Raw genomic sequence first — 9,438 nt, 5'->3', positions numbered from 1 at the left:
TTGATAAGTCCTCTTGTTGATTTTGATGTTTTTGTTTTGTGTTGTTTGTTGTTTTTCATGTGCATCTTGGCATTCATATTTTTCAGGCATTAAAGATTTTTAAGTTTGGTATCTTGCATGTTTTCTTGCATTAAAAATTTTCAAAAATATGTTCTGATGTTCATCATGATCTTCAAGTGTTCTTGGTGTTCATCTTGACATTCATAGCATTCTTGCATGCATTCATTGTTTTGATCTAAAAAATTCATGCATTGAGTATTTTTGTGTTTTTCTCTCTCATAATTAAAAATTCAAAATCAAAAAAATATATTTTCCTTATTTCCCTCCAAATTTTCGAATTTTGGGTTGACTTAGTCAAAATTTTTTAAAATTAGTTGTTTTACAAGTCAAGTCAAAATTTCAATTTTAAAAATCTTATCTTTTCAAAGTCTTTTTCAAAAATCATATCTTTTCATTTTTTTATTTTTCGAAAAATTTCAAAAATCTTTTTCAAAATATTTTCAAAATCTTTTTCTTATCTTTACATCTAATTTTCGAAAATTAGCTAACAATTAATGTGATTGGTTCAAAATTTGAAGTTTGTTACTTTCTTGTAAGAAAGGTTCAATCTTTAAGTTCTAGAATCTTATTGTAGTTTCTTGTTAGTCAAGTCATTTTAAAAATTAAATCTTTTTCAAAATATCTTTTTATTAATTTTTATCTTATCTTTTATCTATCCTTCTCAAAATTTTATCTTTTTCAAAATTTGATTTCAAAATATCTTATCTAACTTCCTATCTTCTTATCTTTTTCAAATTTGATTTTAAATCTTTTCAATCAACTAACTAACTTTTGTTTGTCTCTTATCTTTTTTAAAATCACCTAACTACTTTTCCCTCTCTAATTTTCGAAATACCTCTCTTTTTCAAAAAATTATTTTTAATTAATTAATTGTTTCAAATTTTAATTCAATTATATTTATCTTTAATTTTCGAAATCACTAACCCCTTTTAAAAATTATTTCGAAATTCTCTTTCTCTTTTCTTCTTCTATTTAATTATTTGTTACTAACACTTCTCTTCACCTCTTTCATCCATAAATCCGAATCTCCCTCTTCTTTCTACCCTTCTTTTTCTACTAACATAAAGGAATCTCTATACTGTGACATAGAGGATTCCTCTTCTACTTAAAGGAATCTCTATACTGTGACATAGAGGATTCCTCTTCTTTTCTTGTTTTCTTCTCTTTCATATGAGCAGGAACAAGGAAAAAGGCACTCTTGTTGAAATTGATCCAGAACCTGAAAGGACTTTGAAGAGGAAATTAAGAGAAGCTAAATTACATTATTCTAAAGGTAACCTTTCAGAAACATTAGAACAAGAGAAGGAGATGGCAGCCGAAAATAATAATAATAATGCAAGGAGAATGCTTGGTGACTTCACAAAGCCAACGTCCAAATTTGATGGAAGAAGCATCTCCATTCCTACCATTGGAGCCAATAACTTTGAGCTGAAACCTCAGCTAGTTGCATTAATGCAACAAAACTGCAAGTTTTATGGACTTCCATCTGAAGATCCTTATCAGTTTTTAACTGAGTTCTTGCAGATCTGTGAGACTGTAAAGACAAATGGGGTTGATCCTGAAGTCTACAGACTCATGCTTTTCCCTTTTGCTGTAAGAGACAGAGCTAGAGTATGGTTGGATTCACAACCCAAGGATAGCCTGGACTCATGGGATAAGCTGGTCACTGCCTTCTTGGATAAATTCTTTCCTCCTCAAAAGCTGAGCAAGCTGAGAGTGGATGTTCAAACCTTCAAACAAAAAGATGGTGAATCCCTCTATGAAGCTTGGAAAAGATACAAGCAGCTGACCAAAAGATGTCCATCTGATATGTTTTCAGAATGGACCATTTAGATATATTCTATTATGGTCTCTCTGAATTTTCGAAAATGTCATTGGACCATTCTGCAGGTGGATCTATTCACCTAAAGAAAACGCCTGAAGAGGCTCAAGAACTCATTGACATGGTTGCAAACAACCAATTCATGTACACTTCTGAGAGAAATTCTGTGAACAATGGGATACCTCAAAAGAAAGGAGTTCTTGAAATTGATACTCTGAATGCCATATTGGCTCAGAACAAAGTGTTGACTCAACAGGTCAACATGATCTCTCAAAATCTGAATGGATTGCAACATGCATCCAACAGTACTAGAGAGGCAGCTTCTGAAAAAGCTTATGATCTTGAGAACCCTGCCATGGCAGAGGTTAATTACATGGGTGAACCTTATGGAAACACCTATAACTCATCATGGAGAAATCATCCAAATTTCTCATGGAAGGATCAACAAAAACCTCAACAAGGTTTTAACAATGGTGGACGCAATAGGCTGGGCAATAGCAAGCCATATCTATCATCTTCTCAGCAACAGACAGAGAATTCTGAACAAAACACTTCTAATTTAGCCAATGTAGTCTCTGATCTGTCAAAGGCCACTTTCAGTTTCATGAGTGAAACAAGATCCTCCATTAGAAATCTGGAGGCGCAAGTGGGCCAGCTGAGTAAGAAAGTCATTGAAACTCCTCCCAGTATTCTCCCAAGCAATAAAGAAGAGAATCCAAAAGGAGAGTGCAAGGCCATTGACATAGTCAATATGGCCGAATGCATAAGGGAGGAGGAAGACGAAAATCCTAGTGAGAAAGACCTCCTGGGACGTCCCTCAAGCAAGAAGGAGTTCCCTATTAAGGATCCAAAGGAATCTGAGGCTCATACAGAGATCATAGAGATTCCATTGAATCTCCTTCTGCCATTCATGAGCTCTGAAGACTATTCATCCTCTGAAGAGGATGAAGATGTAACTGGAGAGCAAGTTGCTCAATATTTAGGAGCTATCATGAAGCTGAATGCCAAATTATTTGGTAATGAGACTTGGGAAAGTGAACCTCCCTTGCTCATTAATGAACTGGATACTTGGATTCAGAAAATTCTACCTCAAAAGAAACAAGATCCTGGCAAGTTCTTAATACCTTGTACCATAGGCACCATGATCTTTGAAAAAGCTCTGTGTGATCTGGGGTCAGGGATAAATCTAATGCCACTCTCTGTAATGGAGAAGCTGGGGATCATTGAGGTACAACCTGCCTTGTTCTCATTACAATTGGCAGACAAGTCATTGAAACAAGCTTATGGGTTAGTAGAGGACGTTCTAGTAAAGGTTGAAGGACTTTACATCCCTACTGACTTCATAATCCTAGACACTAGGAAGGAAGATGATGAATGCATCATCCTAGGAAGACCCTTCCTAGCCACAGCAGAAGCTGTGATAGATGTCAACAGGAGAGTTAGTCCTTCAATTGAATGGGGAATACCTTGTGTTTAAGGCACATGGCCATCCCTCTGTGACAAAGAGAGTAGCATGAAGAGCTTCTCTCAGTTCAGAGTCAAGAAGAGCCCCCACAGTCAAACTCTAAGTTTGGTGTTGGGAGGCCACAACCAACTCTAAGTTTGGTGTTAAAATCCTATATCCAAACTCTAAGTTTGGTGTGGACAACTATACAACATTGACCTGATCACCTTGTGGCTCCATGAGAGCCACTGTCAAGCTATTGACATTAAGAAGCGCTTGTTGGGAGGCAACCCAATTTTATTTATCTAATTTTTATTTTATTATATTTTATTGTTATTTTGTGTTTTATTAGGTACATGATCATGAGGAGTCACAAAAAATCATAAAAATTAAAAACAGAATCAAAAACAGCAGAAGAAAAAAATTTCACCCTGGAGGACGCACGGGCTGGCGTTCAACACCAGTAAGATGCATCTGGCTGGCGTTCATGCCAGAACAGAGCACCATTCTGGCGCTGAACGCCAGAAACAAGCAACATTCTGGCGTTTGAACGCCAGGAATGTGCCCAGAGAAGAAAAACTGGCGCTGAACGCCAGTAATAAGCATGAAACTGGCGTTCAACGCCAGAAACATACTTTACATGGGCGTTGAACGCCCAGAATGTGCACCAATGGGCGTTTAAACGCCAGAATGATGCACGAAGGCATTTTACATGCCTATTTGATGCAGGATGGAATTCCTTGACACCTCAGGATCTGTGGACCCCACAGGATCACCTCAGGATCTGTGGACCCCACAGGATCCCCACCTAACATATTCCCACCTTACCTTTTAATCCTAATCACACTCTCCTAATCCAAATTCACTCTTCCCCATGTCACACTTCCCAACACCTTTCACCAATCACCTCAATTCCTCTTCCCAATTACCCCTTTCACCACTCACATCCATCCACTCTTCCCCATAAACCCCACCTACCTTCAAAAATTCAAACCAATTTCCCTCCCATTCCCACCCAAATGGCCGAACATACTTCCCCCCTTCCCCTATAAATACCCTTCCATTCTACTTCATTTTCACACAACACAACCCCTCCTTCTTCACCTAAGCCGAACATACCTCTCTCCCTCTCTACCATATTTTCTTCTTCTTCTTCTTCTCTTCTTTCTTCTCTTGCTCGAGGGCGAGCAATATTTTAAGTTTGGTGTGGTAAAAGCACAAGCTTTTTGTTTTTCCATTACCATCAATGGCACCTAAGACCGGAATATCCTCTAGAAAAGGAAAAGGGAAGACAAAAGCTTCCACCTCCGAGTCATGGGAGATGGAAAGATTCATCTCCAAGAGCCATCAAGACCACTTCTATGATGTTGTGGCAAAGAAGAAAGTGATCCCTGAGGTCCCTTTCAAGCTCAAGAAAAATGAGTATCCGGAGATCCGACATGAAGTCCGAAGAAGAGGTTGGGAAGTCCTAACCAACCCCATGCAACAAGTCGGAATCTTAATGGTTCAAGAGTTCTATGCCAATGCATGAATCACTAGAAACCATGATCAAGGTATGAATCCGAGTCCAAAGAACTATCTCACAATGGTTCGGGGGAAATACTTGGATTTTAGTCCGGAAAATGTGAGGTTGGCGTTTCACTTGCCCATGATGCAAGGAGATGAACGCCCCTACACTAGAAGGGTCAACTTTGATCAAAGGTTGGACCAAGTCCTTATGGACATTTGTGTGGAAGGAGCTCAATGGAAGAGAGACTCCAAAGGCAAGCCAGTCCAACTAAGAAGACTGGACCTCAAGCCTATAGCTAGAGGATGGTTAGAGTTCATTCAACGCTCCATCATTCCTACTAGCAACCGATCTGAAGTTACTGTGGATCGGGCCATCATGATTTATGGCATCATGATTGGAGAGGAAGTAGAAGTTCATGAGGTCATCTCCAATGAAATCTACAAAATAGCCGACAAGCCTTCACCCATGGCACGGTTAGCTTTTCCTCACCTTATTTGCCATCTATGTTACTCAGCTGGAGTTATCATAGAAGGAGACATCTTCATTGAAGAAGATAAGCCCATCACCAAGAAGAGGATGGAGCAAGCAAGAGAAGCCCCTCACGGTTCTCAAGAGATGCATGAGGAAGCCCATCATCAAGAAATCCCTGAGATGCCTCAAGGGATGCACTTTCCTCCAAATAACTATTGGGAGCACTCAACACTTCTTTAGAAGGTTTGAGCCACAATGTGGAACAATTAAGGGTGGAACATCATGAGCACTCCATCATTCTCCAAGAAATAAGGGAAGATCAAAGAGCAATGAGGAGGAGCAACAAAGGCAAGGAAGGGACATAGAAGAGCTTAAGGACATTGTTGGACCTTCAAGAAGAAGACGCCACTAAAGGTGGATTCATTCCTTGTTCTTTATTTCTTTCTGTTTTCGGTTTTTAATATTGTGTTTATCTATGTTTTGTGTCTTTATTTCATGATCATTAGTATGTAACCATGCCTTAAAGCTATGAATAAAATCCATTAATTCTTCACTTCTCTTAAATGAAAAATGTTTTAATTCAAAAGAACAAGAAGTACATAAATTTCGAATTTATCCTTGAATTTAATTTAATTATATTGATGTGGTGACAATACTTTTTGTTTTCTGAATGAATGCTTGAACAGTGCATATGTCTTTTGATCTTGTTGTTTATGAATGTTAAAATTGTTGGCTCTTGAAAGAATGATGAACGAAGAGAAATGTTATTGAGGATCTGAAAAATCATGAAATTGATTCTTGAAGCAAGAAAAAGCAGTGAAAAAGAAGAAGCTTGTGAAAAAAAAAATGGCGAAAAAAAAAATAGAAAGAAAAAGAAGGAGCAGTAGAAAAAGCCAATAGCCCTTAAAACCAAAAGGCAAGGGTAAAAAGGATCCAAGGCTTTGAGCATCAATGGATAGGAGGGCCCAAGGAAATTAAATCCAGGCCTAAGCGGCTAAATCAAGCTGTCCCTAGCCATGTGCTTGTGTCATGAAGGTCCAAGTGAAAAGCTTGAGACTGAGTGGTTAAAGTCGTGATCCAAAGCAAAAAGAGTGTGCTTAAGAGCTCTGGACACCTCTAACTGGGGACTCTAGCAAAGCTGAGTCACAATCTAAAAAGGTTCACCCAGTTATGTGTCTGTGGCATTATGTATCCGGTGGTAATACTGGAAAACAAAGTGCTTAGGGCCACAGCCAAGACTCATAAGTAGCTGTGTTCAACAATCAACATGCTTAACTAGGAAAATCAATAACACTATCCGAAATTCTAAGTTCCTAAGAGACGCCAATCACTCTAAACTACAAAGGAAAAAGTGAGATGCCAAAACTGTTCAGAAGCAAAAAGCTACAAGTCCCGCTCATCTAATTATAATTAATATTCATTGATATTTTGGAATTTATAGTATATTCTCTTCTTTTTATCCTATTTGATTTTCAGTTGCTTGGGGACAAGCAACAATTTAAGTTTGGTGTTGTGATGAGCGGATAATTTATACGCTTTTTGGCATTGTTTTTAGGTAGTTTTTAGTAAGTTCAAGCTACTTTTAGGGATGTTTTCATTAGTTTTTATGTTAAATTCACATTTCTGGACTTTACTATGAGTTTGTGTGTTTTTCTGTGATTTCAGGTAATTTCTGGCTGAAATTGAGGGATTTGAGCAAAACTCTGAAAGAGGCTGACAAAAGGACTGCTGATGCTGTTGGAATCTGACCTCCCTGCACTCGAAATGGATTTTCTGGAGCTACAGAACTCCAAATGGCGCGCTCTCAACGGCGTTGGAAAGTAGACATCCAGGGCTTTCCAGCAATATATAATAGTCCACACTTTATTCGGAAATTGACGACGTAACTTGGCGTTGAACGCCAAGTACATGTTGCTGTCTGGAGTTAAACGCCAGAAAAACGTCATGATCCGGAGTTGAACGTCCAAAACACGTCATAACTCGGAGTTCAACTCCAAGAGAAGCCTCAGCTCGTGGATTGATCAAGATCAGCCCAAGCATACACCAAGTGGGCCCCGGAAGTGGATTTATGCATCAATTACTTACTCATGTAAACCCTAGTAGCTAGTCTAGTATATATAGGACCTCTTACTATTGTATTAGACATCTTCGGTCTCAGTTTTGTTTTATTCTTCATCCTAAGAGGCTATTGATCACGTTTTAGGGGGCTGGCCTCTCGGCCATGCCTGAACCTTCCACTTATGTATTTTCAACGGTGGAGTTTCTGCACACCATAGATTAAGGGTGTGGAGCTCTGCTGTACCTCAAGTATTAATGCAATTCTATTTTCTTTTATTCAATTCTATCGTATTCTTATTCCAAGATATTCATTCGCACCTAAGAACATGATGAATGTGATGATTAAGTGACGCTCATCATCATTCTCACCCTATGAACGCGCGTGATTGACAACCACTTCCGTTCTACATGCAACAGAGCTTGAATGTGTATCTCTTAGATTCCCCAACAGAATCTTCGTGGTATAAGCTAGATAGATGGCGGCATTTATGAGGATCCAGAAAGTCTCACCTTGTCTGTGGTATTCCGAGTAGGATCCTGGGAATCCGGAAAGTCTAACCTTGTCTGTGGTATTCCGAGTAGGATTCCGGTAATGAATGACTGTGACGTGCTTCAGACTCGCAAGTGCTGGGCGTTAGTGACAGACGCAAAAGAATCAAGGGATTCTATTCCAGTAGGCGCGGGAACCAACCAGTGATTAGCCGTGCTGTGACAGAGCACGTGAGCGTAGTTTCACTGCGAGGATGGGATGTAGCCTTCGGCCAGGTGATGCCTCCAGACGATTAGCCATGCGAGTGACAGCCGCAGAGGACCATTTTCCCGTGAGGATAGAAAGTAGCCATCGTCGAACGGTGAACCCCTATACACAGCTTGCCATGGAAAGGAGTAAGAGGGATTGAGTTGAAGCAGTAGGAAAGTAGGCGTTCTTGAGCCATACAATATCTCCATATGCTTATCTGAAATTCCTACCAATGAATCTGCATAAGTATCCCTTTTATTATTTCTTTATATTATTTGATTTTCTAAATTCCATAATTTTATCTGCCTAACTGAGATTTACAAGGTGACCATAGCTTGCTTCATACCAACAATCTCTGTGGGATCGACCCTTACTCGCGTAAGGTTTATTACTTGGACGACCCAGTACACTTGCTGGTTAGTTGAACGGAGTTGTGTTCACTCGTGCCAATTTCAAATTCCATAATTTTACAAGGAGTGCAACTTAAAGAATAAGGATCACAATTTCGTCCACCAAGTTTTTGGCGCCGTTGCCGGGGATTGTTCGAGTATGGACAACTGACGGTTCATCTTGTTGCTCAGATTAGGTAATTTTCTTTTCAAAAATCTTTTTCAAAATTTCTCTTTTATTTTTCGTTTTTCTAAACTTTATTTTCGAAAAAATTAATAAAAATTCAAAAAAAAATTCATAAAATCATAAAAATTCAAAAATATTTTGTGTTTCTTGTTTGAGTCTTGAGTCAATTTTTAAGTTTGGTGTCAATTGCATGATTTAAAAAATTTTTCTTGCATTTTTCGAAAATCCCATGCATTCATAGTGTTCTTCATGATCTTCAAGTTGTTCTTGATAAGTCCTCTTATTTGATTTTGATGTTTTCTTGTTTTGTGTTGTTTGTTGTTTTTCATGTGCATCTTGGCATTCATATTTTTCAGGCATTAAAGATTTTTAAGTTTGGTATCTTGCATGTTTTCTTTGCATTAAAAATTTTTCAAAAATATGTTCTTGATGTTCATCATGATCTTCAAAGTGTTCTTGGTGTTCATCTTGACATTCATAGCATTCTTGCATGCATTCATTGTTTTGATCTAAAAAATTCATGCATTGAGTATTTTTGTTGTTTTTCTCTCTCATAATTAAAAATTCAAAAATCAAAAAAATATATTTTCCTTATTTCCCTCCAAATTTTCGAAATTTTGGGTTGACTTAGTCAAAATTTTTTAAAATTAGTTGTTTCTTACAAGTCAAGTCAAAATTTCAATTTTAAAAATCTTATCTTTTCAAAGTCTTTTTCAAAAATCATATCTTTTTCATTTTTTTTATTTTTCGAAAAATTT

Source organism: Arachis stenosperma, chromosome 2 (assembly GCF_014773155.1).
Source record: "Arachis stenosperma cultivar V10309 chromosome 2, arast.V10309.gnm1.PFL2, whole genome shotgun sequence".
Lineage (NCBI taxonomy): Eukaryota > Viridiplantae > Streptophyta > Magnoliopsida > Fabales > Fabaceae > Arachis > Arachis stenosperma.
The sequence above is the reverse complement of the archived record's forward strand: the minus strand, read 5'-3'. Positions refer to the sequence as shown.